Below are 14,798 nucleotides of genomic sequence, written 5' to 3'. Positions count from 1 at the left end.
CCTCGATTATTCAGGACGAAACTCTGAGGAAACGGAATTAAAGGAGAAGCTTTCCTGGCCATTCTCTACCTTTACCTTCCTCCGATTCTTTTCCTGCACATCCATGTGTAAAACTCCTGACTAAAAAGCAAAGAACTGAAGAGATGGTGGCTAGAATGGCCCTTGTGCCCCCTATGCGAATGTCAACCCATGGAATGAAGAATGAGAGGTGTAACTCGTTGTTTGGCCAGTCACCAAATCCATCAATATTTCAAAGATATGACAAGAGATCTTCCCTCAGCCAAACATTCAAACCGTATGCAGTTGATGGGTTCGAGGAGACGGGGATCTCATCAATGGACCAGGTAGCCCAACAGCAAAACTGAGCAAGTGATGATGCCGTCACTAGAGACACCATGATATAGCAGCGTTAGTCATGAGGCAAATCTGCACTCATGCATGCTGTAATGCAGACATGCGCTAGTTGCTATTACTTGTAGATATGAAAAACATGGTTACGACTCACATAGGTAGGGGATGGATACACTTACAAAATGCCATGCCAAGAGCCTATTCTTTCACCAAAGCAGAAACGCAAGACAGCAAAGTATACGAGAGCCAAGCATGCATATGCTTTATTGCAACAAAACTTAGGAAGCTATAGAAACATATAGGGAACCTGCACGGTGACTAAAGTAAATGAGGCTGGAAACAAAGGCTGCAGATCCATGGAAGGGGAGACATGGATCCTGCAGCACAAGTTGGTGTTCACAGCCAATGACAAGGGCAAGAAGAAAATTCATGGTTCTCGAGGCAGCAAGCCACCTGCAAGAATTCAGAATAAAATCCTCATAATTACAGACAGAAGACCTTGGTTTTGTAGTCTCTTCACACGTGACCCAGCAGAGCAAGACAATGCCACTTTACTTGTGGTGAGAAGAGAAGCTGTTCCCAGCGAAACAGACTGAAGTTATACATGTGTTGACCATCAAAACTGCATATTTGAACTGTAGATGTGTTGAAATCCCGATTCAGGGTCAAGTATATATTGATATATAATGTACTCGAATAAAATCATGAGGGACACACCTCTAGAGCACATGTGCAAGTCCCTCCCATGGTAGAAGAGCAAAAGCCCTGGCCAAAAGAAGGGAGCTGCGCCAATTGTGTGCAGCAACAATTACACGAGTGAGTACATACACAAGGCTTACAAGGGGAAGAAGTTAAGCAAATGAATAGCCATTTTTGAGTTATGGTAGATATTTCAGGACTAGGAAGGGGAGCTGGTGCAGCAACCAGCGAGAGGCGTAAAGTGAATTGCCCTCGGCTCTCCCGCCTCCTCCAACAAAGAAGCAGCAGCGGGGTCCCCGTGATTATACCCCACAAGGGAATAAGAGCAGCGACATTGTATACCAATCCCACTTTTGCACCTCCGGCATACAGTAAAAGGGAGGGGCAAAGCGAGGCAGAGCAGGCAACTGTGAACGCAGAGCACAGGCAGTGAAGGGAAGGAGCGCAGCGAGATCCATGCAAGGTTAAGGGAAAATGACATGGGAAAAGGGGGTAAACTTGAGGGGCAGGAGCCCATAGCCCCAAGCGAACGCATAGGCGGACAGCTATTACTTAAACTAGATGGGAAGACGCAGAGGAGACAGGAGAATGGGCAGTGAAAATGCAAGAAGTAGAAAGACGGGAAAGGGAAGAGAAGGAACAAAAGCGTGCAGCGAGAGACATAAGGCAGAAGCACAAGAGGAGTGGGAGGCGAGAAGACAGCTTGAGGACATAGCGAGGAGAAGGGCAGAAGGAGAGGAAAAGATAAGTGCAGATTAAGAAGAAGTTAGAAGTAGAGCGGCTTTTAGGAAGTGCAGACGCAAGGAGGAGGGACGCGCTCTAAGCAAAGCACAAGTAAAGATGGCTTTAGCACGTTTTAGTGACAATGAGGAAAGGGAGACAAAGGAGAGGGGAACAAGACAGAAGCATAAGGGCCCCAGGGTTACCTCACGGATAGACAAAGATGAGATTGATCTCCCCTTGAGGGGCTGTGGGGGCAATCAGGGGGAAAGCAGCAGGGAAGCACGATATTGAGGAGGCTTAGCTTCCAGGAAAATATTGATAATACCGATGAGGACACTGGGTCCGATCCGATTAGGATTTATTGGGGAGCGAGGATGACTAATGGGAGAGGCCCTCGCACCTCTCCCAAGGGATAACCCTGGATAGGAGCACAGTGTGGGGAGACTAAAGCAATGGCTTGACTGAGGGGGAGACGGCTACCGCGTTCTAGATACATATCGCTCAGCACAGGCAAGATCACCCCATATACACAGAGGCTTAGAGATCTGCCTGGGCGAAGGAAGGGAGAGATGACTTGGGCGTTTACCACCACCAAAGACATGAGAGGGCGGGGGGGAAATAGAGCGGCAGGGTGGGACTGACCCAGTGTCCATTATTAGAGAAAGGAGGGGGGCAACCTCAATACATACCATGGCAGCAGATGGATGGACAAAGACAATTTAAGGTGTAAGCTACTTTCGCTAACTGGCAGAGTTGGGAAGTCGGTATATGAGCTAGAGACACTGACATCAGGAATGACATTAGCAGCAGGTGACATGAAGAGCTTGCTTTCAGCAATTCTTGGAGAGGTTGCAGACAATGTATGGAAAAGAGCAGGTTACCCCGGAGTAACAGTACAAAACACAGCATACACTGGTTCATGGTTCAATAATTGTCAAGCAGCCATGTGGCACACTCGGAGGGTGCAGTACCCAGATACATTGGATATTAGCATGATAATGGCACGCACAATGGAGGGCAGACAAAGATCTGATTCAATATATTCAAACATTGGGGTTATATTATCATATTGTTCCAGGGGCTACCTGAACAGGTACAAAAGCAAATTAAGATACTGGTGGGGATGGAGGCCAAACCGTGGTCAGAAATTCAGCTCACTATAGTACACTATTGTAGGTTTATTGCAAGGCAAAAGCATGAGGACAGAAAACAAGAGGAAGCAAAACTAGTACAGAAGTTATCAAAGTAGACAACGGAAGGGGCGATGTTGACCAGCGCGGAAGGTGCAGGTGTGCCGCATGTGCAGTAAAGACTGCCATCCAGGTACAGACTGCCATCCACGTGAGGAGGGTTAACCGGGCATTGAGACATGCACCAAGGGTTAAGTGGGAGAGGAGGAACACCCAGGTGAAGAGGGTATGGATATCAAATGTAACAAAGGCCAGAGGGGATCCCAGGGGGCTATCAGAGACTGATGGGGGTCAACCACAGTGTTGGGTGTGGGGACAGATAGGACACATCTCCTGAGTGTGCAGAAGCAGGGGTGGATGCAACAGAATGGGGATGCCATACCAACCCACATATCAGGCAGACCCATTAAACCCACGACCACACACAGCAACAAGCACATACCCAAGATGCATACATGCAAGCATATCAACCTGTACAGCCATACTCACAGGCACCATCCACACAGCAGATGCAAAGACCCATGCAGACACCACAAACAGCACAGCAGGATGCTGGGACAGTGACAACTGCAGACTCCATAGGATCAGCTCCCATTCGGCATCTGAGGGGGGGGGGGGAGGGTGACCATTGTGGGGGCAACACATTCACAGGAAATGGGATGTCATACCTGCAATAGGACAGCCCAGACCTGATGTGTTCAGACCTGATGTGTTCTATCGATTACAACGGCAGAGGAAACACGTATAGGGTTGACAAGACTTTTCCCTTTCTCGTGAACAGAGGGGCAACTAGATCCTGCATCAGGGAAGGAAGATACCAAAATGTCAGGCAAAGCCATGAATGGGAAGGGATTCTCTGGGGTGATGGATTTGGTTCCTTTCACAAACCAACTCACTTTCTATAGGGGGTGGGGGGAGCAGGACTCAGCTTTTCCGCGATTGTATTCGAGAGACATCAGTGAACATAATAGGAAAGGATATCATGAGTAAGCTCAACATGACCATCTCATTTACATACCAAGGGATAGTGTGTTCAACATCAGGAATTCATTAGATGAACACGCAAGAGATTATTCAGGCATATTGTGGGCACACAGTACAGAGGGGGTGCCAGCAGACATTGACCTATTGCAATATGGAATGGAAGTATTGAAGGCATGGCTCCCAAGAATTGAGGGAAAGCTATGGGGATTACACCAACGAGTACATATTTAGGCCAGAAATTCCAGTAGATGAGTGTGAGGAAGGCATGGTATCAAGCAGTAGACACAGACACAATGGATACAAGTTTGAAAACCCTCATGTATGAATTTGGTTGGGATGGTGGAATTCCCGACTTGCCCCAACTCTCGACCATTAAACAATAAATGCATCGAAGTCTGTCTGGTCAAAATTAAAAATGCCTATTCTAAGAAAAGCTAACCTTGCCCTCCTTCTCAGGATAACAAATGTGTGAAGGGAATACAAAAAGGAAAATAAGTATCAAAAATAAATATCAGAATTGTTTCTGCACCAAACCCCTTCCCCAGGTACAACCCCACAGGGTCTAGAGTCTCAATAGGTAAAGGATGGGTGGATGGCACAGTTCCAGTTTTGCACACTTTGGGTTACTGGTACAGTTCAACCTCTGGGTTTTAACTTTTGGTAGTTGAATCACTTCCTTAGACTTCAACCGCCTTGCGATCAATACTTAATTCATATGCTTTCAATTTCTCATAGTTCTGAACATGCTTCCGTCTGCCGGGCTCAAGCCTGTTTTCGTGGGGGTTTCCTCCCTCCACCACCATTTTATCCAAGTTATCTTTTGAAGACTTTGGAAACTGCAAGGAATTTACAGACCTTTGCATGACAACTTCGACCTCTCTTCCCACATTCCTTCAATTCACAATCCTTTCTTGCAGCACCAATGCCTATTGGTACTTGTAGTTCGTATTCTCCTTCATTTGACTTCTTGGCCCTTTCCAAAGTTCTTATACTTGACTATTGCCCTCTTGGCATATTCCACAATATATTTCATTTTCCTCTCATTCAACTATCTTTCAAAGCTCATAACATTTCACAGAGACTATTGAATAAAATACAAAATACAAATTGAATGTGCACCTCCCTTGCCCAGTACCACTCTGCTATTTTGTTTCCTTTAACAATTGTCCTCTTCACTTGTGTTTTATCAGCACATGCAGAACCTTCAAATCAGTGATTTTTCTCTGTAACAATAACCAGATTTTTGTTGCTCTTGTTAACTCACCGATTGTGCCAAATGACTTGCTTTCAGCTTTTCCTCACACATCAAGGCCGTTACCAGCGCCTCCTCTGCTCCTCCCCAACTCTACCGTTCACCTGGGAGAGTCGTGGGCTGTTTCCTTGCACCTGGAAGGTTTCTTGCATCCGCTCGCTCAGCTCTGCTTTTCGAACACTCACAGCTTCCTGAAAGCTTGGAAATCTTGCCTGGCTTATTCTCGATCTTCCCAATTGTTGACCAGCACATTGGTCTTCCAAATCATAGCCTGGTTTGCATCAGCCTAATGGAGAGGGTCCCTGGAATGCCCCTCCCCACCTCCATGAGCAGGACGGCCCGAAGAGTCAAAAATGCACAAAGGCACTCGCCCCCAGGAGGGCTACATATGCAGAGAGATATTCTCAGTCAGCCATTCAACCTTATCCAGTCAATGTCTTTATGGATAAAGGTGCACCATCACTGGTCATGGACCCAAATGTCTCGATGGATGACGTTGACTAATGCAGAGAAACCAATCTACTGATGTCATCAGGGACACCACGACATAGCAATGTTAGTCACGAAGTACCCTCTCAACCATGCACAAAGTTACACAAACATACACGTGAACACACGAAGAACATGCTTACACCACTCTGTAGATTTAGGATATAAACATATACATGCCGTCAAAAGCTATTTTTCTCATTAGCCAATTGCAGATATGCTGAACGCAAGGCCAATGAAGAGATGCAAAGCAAGCTTGCAGATGCTTATGGCAACTAATCCTATGGAACTACAGGCTCACATAAGGAGCCTGGAAGGACCGAATATGACCAAGCTATGGGAACCACTCTGTGGTTGTAGGAGCATTGGTTAATTCCCACCTTGACTATTGTAATAGTCTGATGAGAGGGATCCCAGTGAAACAGATGCTGAGACTCCAGAGGGCTCAGAATGCGGTAGTCAGGCTAATTGCCCATTTGGAAAAAAAGGGATCATGTCTCGACATCTCGGCGAGCACTCCATTGGCTTATGGTGGAGGACCAAATTAAATTCAAGGTGGCGTGCCTCATGTACAAATGTTTTTATAGACTCACACCTAGATATTTGAACACCAGAATCCACCACTACCAGCCAACCAGAGACCTCCGGTCAGGAGAAACTCTTGGTGGACGTTCCTCGGGCCAAGTGCACTTCAAAGGGCGACAGGAGGTTTTCTGTGTTTGGGCCAAAGTTGTGTAACCAGCTACCAATAGGCATACGATCATGCACCTCATTAGAAGGCTTTAGAAAAAAAAACTTACCTTCTTATTTAAGTGAATTTAAGTAATAAGGGCGAATACAGTTCCTCACAGTTAGAAGCCAACCTTTAGTTAACAACTGCGCCTGAATGCAGTTTATTCTGCTTGGTGCGTGTAAGAAATAACCAAATAGACAAATAGGAAAATAGGAAACAAAGCATGGTATAGAGATGTAGAAATCATAGTACAAATATAAAGAGGACAAATGAGGCCACAAGCCACAGGATGAGAGCAAGCAGAACGAGGCTGCGCAGAACAGCAAGCCAGGGCTCGCAGCCAAAGTCAGTGAAAAGCAACACATCCCAAACTTAAAACGACCAAAGGCCATCTGCAGAAAAACTGAATAAATCCTCAAATTGCAGACCAGAAGAGTTTGATTTCGTGGTCCTCGACCACGTGGTGAGGCTGAGCTAGACAATGGTTATTCACCTGCAGTGGGAAGACAAGCGGTTCGCAGCAACACAGACATGAAGTTAAACATGGAATCGTTAACAACAATGAGGGCACTCTAACAGGCAAACGTGGTACTGCTAACAGTTACATAGGGAACACAGTCATTCTCATCACCTTGAAGAGGTGCAGAGAGTGCTGAGAACAAAGTTGGGACCCAGGCATGGGGAGAACAGTTCCAGCCAATCAGAGAGCAGAAATCCAGTGGTGGATGGCAGAGGGCAAGGGCCAATGGTAATCCAGTGGATACAATAATTGGGGGGGGCATATTGTGATGCAGGAGGACAACAAAATGGCCTGACACGGGCTTGGGAGCGGTGATTCAGGGAATTTCTGATTGATGATCCTGTCGGTTTGTGTAATAAACGGCAGTTCAAACCTGCCCTTGGCGGAGTGCTCAGTTTGTACTGGGGCAGGGTTGTTGGGCTCTGGGAGCTGAAAGGGTAAGCTCATAGTAACGACCAGACCTCTGGCATACCTAAGCCAACACTCAAAGAGCTGTTCCTTGTCTTTACTAAAGCATTTGTTTTGCAGCTACTCGAACTACAAGTCCCATCATGCATTTCATGAATTTGCTCCCACTTCACCAGCTCCCAACAGCAGCCTTTTGGCAATTTTGGGGATTTCTTTTCCCCAGAGTCCGGAATGTACTTGTCAAAACAGATGGGTTATCCTGCTTTAGTTCCCCTCAAGCCACTGGGCCTTCACCTCTCACCCTTAGTGGTGCAATGCAGGCGGGTCCTTCAAGGGGATCAATTGGAGGTCAGGGTCTCACCACCTGCCCCCTCAGCTACCTGGGCTTCTGTAGCTCACCCAGGTAGCACGCACTTGCTTAAACACTACCAGTAAACTGCAGCTGGTGTTTTGGCTCCCGGGAGGTACGGCTCCATCACCACACTGCAGCATCCCCTGTACTCACAGGCTCAGTGTCCTGGCAGTCCGTCCTCCTCCAGGGTTCTCCCAGTTGTTGCCTTCTCATCCTGGTCTTCACAGTCCTTCCTTCATCCTCAGCTCACTTAGAGGGTGCCTGTGTGGTCCACCTTTTATACTTTGTCCGTAAGTCAACTGGGTCAGGTGGGAGTAGTTGCCTAGCCCTGCCGGACTTTGGCTGACCTTGGAGAATGCCAATAGGAATCCACTGCCCATCGATTCCTATGGGTAATCCTCATGACTGCCAACCCGTTCTTCTTTGTCCTAGACCTTTGGCGGCCGAGTGGGGGAAATGGAATTATGGGTGCTGTAGTGATCCCTAGGGATTGTGGGCAAATCTGGTAAAGTACGGTCAAGAAAATGGGAATAATCGTGTTGCTGTAAAACATGGGGTAATACATTTAATTCCCTTTTCCTTGTTCTCGCATGCCTCCGTTTATCTTGATACCTGTTGGAATTGGGAAGGGGGTAACGAGACAAGATTCACAATAGCCTATGAAGGCAGAAGAAATGTTGGGTAGGGGGGGTGCCATGTCTCCCATTCAGGCTCCTTGATTCCAATCCGAGGACTTTCCAACTTAGTGACCCTCCCTCGCTTGTCCACCCCAAGGGTCTGGGTCCAACAGCAATGGCCGTCCCCTGGCCACCAGAGAATAGGATCCAAGGTATAGGTAGGTAAAAGCCCTTCACAATGAACCTGAGGGGAAGTCATCCCACTATAACGCGAGGCAGTATAAGTGAGGGACGACAGAATAACACTACATGGGACAGATGACACAGGACGGTCCTGCAGGACAGTGATTGCAGTGGGAGAGAGGTACAGGTTGACTGACGGGACCAATGATGAGCTATTATAGGATGATCAATCAGATCATGAGGTGGTGTTTGAGATCAGCATCACGTACTGGTTGACAATACACTACAGGAAAGTACCACAGAAAAAGGCGATGCTGCAGAAAGCACCACCACCATTTCTCGAGCAAGATTTGGCAAAGGCACCCAGCGTCTTATGGATCACAAGTCCCTATGATGTGATGCTACGCAGAGGGATAGGGGCAGTGAAGATAAAGCTTACACAGGAGCGATCTTACCAAGGGCAAAACAATATCCCTTGTCGAGAGAAGTGGATGACGGCATTTATGAGACAATTTCAGCACTGGTGAAACAAGGCATTCCATTACCATCAGAATCACAGTGCAGTGCTGCAGTGTAGCCTGTAAAAAAGGAATAGGGAGGTTGTGATGTTTTGTACAGGATGCATGCCCTTTGAACCAGATCGTAGAGGCGGAATTTCCTTCAGTTCCAAATCCAGTGACAATTCTATGTAGCATTCCCACTGAAGCTACCCAATCACAGTAATAGATTTGAAGAATGTTTTCTTCTCTATACCACTTCTCCCAGAGTCACAGGAATAAACATTGTTTCTATATAGAAATAAAAAGTGGAAACTTGCTTGACTCCCACAAGGGTACTGCAGAGTACCTTCCCTATTTAATAGGGTTGTTAAAATGGATTTAGGCAATGTACAATTGAAAATTACAATTATACAGTATGTTAACATTTTTGATCAGTGGCAATTCAGAGATACAGTGCAGAAATGACTCAGTGCATATGTTGACATCATTAGCAGAGAAAGGGTACAAAGTAGACAATGCACAATTACATTGTCAGAAAGAGGTGCTATACAATGGACAGTTAATATCACAGGAGGGGCAGAGGGTGACACCAGAAATGGTGACAGCAATTCGCAGAGCATCTAATCTTACAACAGTGAGGCAGATGCAGCAATTTTTAGGTCTCTGTAATAATTGCAGAACATGGGTATTTGATTACAGCACATACATAAGGCCTCAGGAGCAAGTGGACGCAGCTCTCCAGTCAAACCCCCCCCCCTCATCCCCACCCTGTTGGAATAAGACAACGTGCAATTGGGTACCCATGTACAAGTTGATGCGACATGTCCATACCACGTCGACTGTATGAAAAACGATATGCACTCAGGCAGTCATTCAGAAGATACCCTCACATTGAAACTGTGGTGGAAACCTACCAAGAAGGATACTTCTTGCAGAGTTGTTGAAAAGCCGCCATGAATAAAATGAGGTGCAACATGGATGCACGTTAACTAAAGTCATGATGGCAAAAGAGCGTCTGAAAGAAGATATATAACCGTATGCTGAAACAATGTGAAAATACTTAAGAATAACAATGTAACAGTAGGAGAATCATGTACCCCGTGATGCAGGATCTACGAATACAAAGAACAATGAAGTGATCCCTTGGTCAATAACTCTAAATATGCTGAAATGCAAGGTACAACAGAGCTTGCTTAAGAGGTATATATTCAACATTTAGGACTACCATCAGAACAAGATGAACAGCTCATGTCAACTAACACAGTTACCTTAAAAATACGAGCCCAGGATCTTAGACGTGGAGAGAATGCAGAAGCTGTTTTGTTTGCAAAATAAAGTGGATAGAAATTGAGGGTTTATGGACTTCAGGGTTAGAAGTTTAATCACGAGGCTACCTGTGTTGTGCTCACGGAGTGGTATAGCCTCAACCACCCAAATCAAAGGGTTTCAACCAGTATAGAGTGCTTCAAGTTGCGTTCAGCCTACTGAATTTGAATTAATGCAGCTTTGTTAAGCACCTATTGTAAATCAATCACTATTCTTGTGTAGTTCATCATTGTCCTTTAGTTTTATTTCACTGACAGCCGACTCGACCATACGGTCGTTCAAGGCTCTGCGCCGTTATTGCCTCAATTAGCAGTTATGGTTGCGAACAGTTGCACGCCTCTCGTTATTTCAATTGTAACGGTCTCTTCCCCGGTGGTTCCCCTTTAGGTCGAAACACATGTCGGCTGTCAGTGAAATTAAAGGAACTACACAAGAATAGTGATTGATTTAAAATAGGCGCTTAAAGCTGCATTGATTCAAATTCAGTAGGCTGAGCACAACTTGCTGCACTCTATATTCTTAGCAAAACAGGGGAGTACATTGGTTTGAACCATGGATGCTATTTCGAGAGATGAAGAAAAAGCACAGAGGGAGTCTATGAGCAGACCATGCGCAAGGACATATTTCTAAAGATGAGGAGGAACGCAAACATTTACTGATGCCAAATATTGGAAGATTAAAAGCCAGTCAATATGGGATATAGTGAGCAAGTCTCTAAAGGGCAAAAGGAGAACTGCACCCACCAATGGTTGAATCAAATAAGGTTAAAAGCACAGTCGATATGGGCAAATTCGTTGTCTTGCAACGCGTGGTGAAGAGCTCGCAAGAACTATTCATTATGCCTGAAGCTAAGATAGCCCTGTACCTACACTCCCTTGGATGTCCCGAGACTGCAGACTGGCAAGGCCAACCTTCAAACAGAAGACACTGGCATGAGGCCTACCAATGAAAGAGGATGGCCTAATGGGGAGACAAAGGAAGAGCCGACGCATTTTAGGCTAGTGGCAAGAGTCCTGGTCTGGTGTGTGACGCCCGATTGGAATCCTTAACACAACAAGCCGAATGTCCATGGTTGGATTTGGGTCGCCAACCAATTCGAATAGCCTGCCAAGTACATTTTCATACAATGTTGCAGAATATTAGTCTGCTGCAATATTTTCTGCTGCGATTACCTCCTACCATGTGACTAGAAGGAGCACAGGGTGCGTCTCACAGAAGAGAACACCAATGAGGGAGTAACACGCACATTCTATATGTAGACTTGTTCCCTTAATCTAATCCCAACCCTTGATAGGTCTTTGAAGTTTGCCACGCATGACGACATCATAGATGACTCATCTAACATTATATAACCTACGCATGATGGAACGAACAGTGTGATCCGGCATGAAATCAAGCTGATGAATGTATATTCACCCTGCTATACTTCATGAGATTAAAGCAATATATTACCATCTCTTGAGTGTGTTGGTTATTGGGTCCGCAGTATTTACTTGGTACTTCCATCTAGCGCAACGAATGCTTCAAAGTGCAACAGCACACATCTTAAGTGCAGTCAGGAAGCACAAAGAGGGGAGGGCACACTCCAATAGACAGAAGAAACGGCAAGGGGGACTTGAGGAGCCAGACAGCAATATGCACATCTTCCATGTTAGGGATCCCAGACTTTAAGACACATTTTGTTCTCCAAATCCAATGTAGTGATGACTACTGTACTCCCACAAAAGACCACGTTATGACACGAGCCACTAGCATACTAAAGTGGGAAATTAGATCCAGTAATGAGAGGACACTACCCTTGTGAGCAAGCACCGACTGCTGCAGCTTGCGCAGGGGAGAAATCAGCAAGTATCACAATGGGAAGCAGCGCCACTTTTCGTGGAGCATGCCCTCTCTGCAATGCTAAAGCAGCCTAAGAGTACACTGACCACACAGAGGGCTTCAGGGTATGAAGTAATATCAAATCCAGCTATAAAAAGGTAGTGAGATGCAGGATTAAATAGGCGATGTAGATCTAAGCTTAGTCGTGGCTGCCATAATGTCCCGAGTGGAAAAAAGACTGAGAAAGAGGACCACAGGCAGAGGGAGACTGAGGTCTGAGCAGTGGGAGATTACTGGTACATTTGCAAATAGTTTCAATCTTTTCCACAAAGAAAAGGGCTAAGGAATCACACAGATTGAGAGGGGGAAATAGCCTCAGGGGGGAGGGGGGTGTGGAGGAAAGGAATCGTACAATACTAAACGGCTCTCCAAGACAGTCGCGGGTGCTTTCAACCTGAAGCGAGAAGTAGGCACTGTAAGGAAGGCATGGTATCAACAGTAAGACAGACACGTGACCAGGGTTCAAGGGTCTTTATTGAACTTAAAAAAGGGCTTGAAAAATGCTCATCTAATCCTAAATCTAGAGATAGGAGCAAGCCAAGACCAAATAATAACAGTCTTAGTAGCGTCTTGTCAAAATAAAATGGCCTACGCTATAAAACCTATTGCCAATCCTCAAATAGTGTGAGAAACAACGTTACGAAAAAGAAAAAAAAAGTGTTCACAAAATGTCAGGATGTTCAGGCCATTGGCCTCCCTTACACACATTTTCAGCATGGTACAAGGCGGTACAGTCAAGCGTAGTACAGTCTCTGGCTTATCTAGCATGAGGATACAGTTCAATCATTAGCATCAGGCCCTTCCGTGCCCAAGACTCTCTGCCTTTCAAAGTCTCTTCATTCAGAGGGCCTGATGCAACAAACAATAAGTACTTTTCCTCTTTCAGATTTTCACAAATACGCAATTTCTTAGGTGATTCACTATTCACCTCAGACGGGCTCAGATCCTCTCAACACAAGGTTTGTAAATTATTTATGCATCCAATTTCTCGTAGGATATTCTCCCTCGGGTGACTCAAGGTTCACCCCGGATCCACCTTAGCCGGGCTCAGATCTCGGATCCCCCTCAGTCGTGCTCAGATCCCTTTTAAACACAATGTTGGACTAACTCCAATTTCCAATGAGACTTCACCCAAATTTGCTTTAACCAAAAGCTTTTAGCTGATCTCCCTCCGCCAGGCTCAGACCAATGTCATATCTTTTCCATCAACTATCGCAGATATTTGAATGTGCACAGGGCTTTGCTTGACCCATTGCAGGACCAATTGTATTTCACAATTCTTTATCACTCTTCACATTTGCCACCTTTCAGCTGGATACCCAACAGACTTTCGAATGAGCACCCACGTGGTGCCGGAACACCGTCTACGGTATTGTATCTTGGCTTCAACGTTCAATCACTCATCCGCAGTTTAATTGTGTTCGCATTGCTAGCCTCACATGATTTATACACAGTTCTCTTCAGTTGTCACAATACAACGCTTGCAACCTTGGCTTCAACACAGACTGGTCCGTTATCACTCTCCACAACTCACCGGCTGCGCAAACTTCACTGGCGCTGCTTTGTTGTAGGAGCCAAGAACAGTACCACGGCGGCAAATTATTCGCCACGCCTCGACTATCGACGCAGTAGAGCACCGGATACCTCCAACACACAATGCAGGATTCTTCCGCCTTGATTCCGGGTCTTACATTTTCTATTCTCAAAGGTGTAAAGTCTTAGTTGAAAAGGTCAAAGGGCACTGGTGTGCTTTGCCTTTCTCAGAGTGTGCTCTCATGCTCTGCCTTTAATCCGTGTTGGGGGGAGGGGGGGGGGGAATTGTGATGGAAGTCAGGTGTGTGTAATGTTCAGTATTTGCCTGATCCTTTCTGACCCTTGTATTGTGACATGTTAGGTATACAGCTTTGGTATTAGTCCATTTTCTCTCACAGTGAGCCATCCGTGAGAAGGTGTTCATGTTGGGAAGGGGGTGGGGGGGGGGGGGTTGATTTAAGTATCCAACTTGGTAAGATGGGTAAAGGTGTTACAGGGAAAGGGATACGCCATCTCGCCATCTGGTGTCCCACTGCCACTCCCCGAACACCCCTCACCCAGGTGATCCTCCCAAACTTGCCCACCCCTAGGGTCTGGCTCCAAGGGCGATGGCTGTGCCCCAGCCACCTGAGAAAGATCCCCAGGGTTCAGACAGTGAGACACAGGTTTCTGATGGCACATTTAGTGGCAGAATTGCTTTAAAAATACAAAGAGGAGGCATGGTGCATGAGGAGCTTGTCCTCAGGACCAGAAGTGCACCGCCACTTCTGCTCCGCTTTCCTCCTTTTGAGACAGAGTGCCCAAAGGAAGTCATTAAACCAAGGTTCAGAGTGACAAGTTCTGGGTTTCATGGCTTTAAGAGGAGCAAGGGGCTCAGGAGAGGCCAAACATGCCTGGGAGACAAAATCCAACTCCAATATAGGGTGGGCTTCACAGTTTGGCTATCAGTGAGACCGCAATTTCGGCAGAGGCAACAGAATGCCTGTTATGGCAAGCAGCCAAAGGTATTTTTTGCCCAGAGGGCAGGGAGGAAGATTTTCACACAAGGGATAAGGAA

At 46.2% G+C, this 14,798-nt stretch overlaps 1 protein-coding gene across 5 annotated transcripts in view; it reads right to left on the bottom strand.

Moving 5' to 3' along the window:
- The window catches only part of SARDH (sarcosine dehydrogenase), a 1,294,294-nt gene that overhangs the window by 1,164,627 nt on the left and 114,869 nt on the right, over positions 1-14,798 (bottom strand). The gene's annotated exons all lie outside the window — the stretch shown is intronic.

This window comes from Ambystoma mexicanum, chromosome 8, assembly GCF_040938575.1.
Source record: "Ambystoma mexicanum isolate Mex_15411 chromosome 8, UKY_AmexF1_1, whole genome shotgun sequence".
NCBI lineage: Eukaryota > Metazoa > Chordata > Amphibia > Caudata > Ambystomatidae > Ambystoma > Ambystoma mexicanum.
This window is presented reverse-complemented; position numbering and strand designations above follow the sequence as displayed.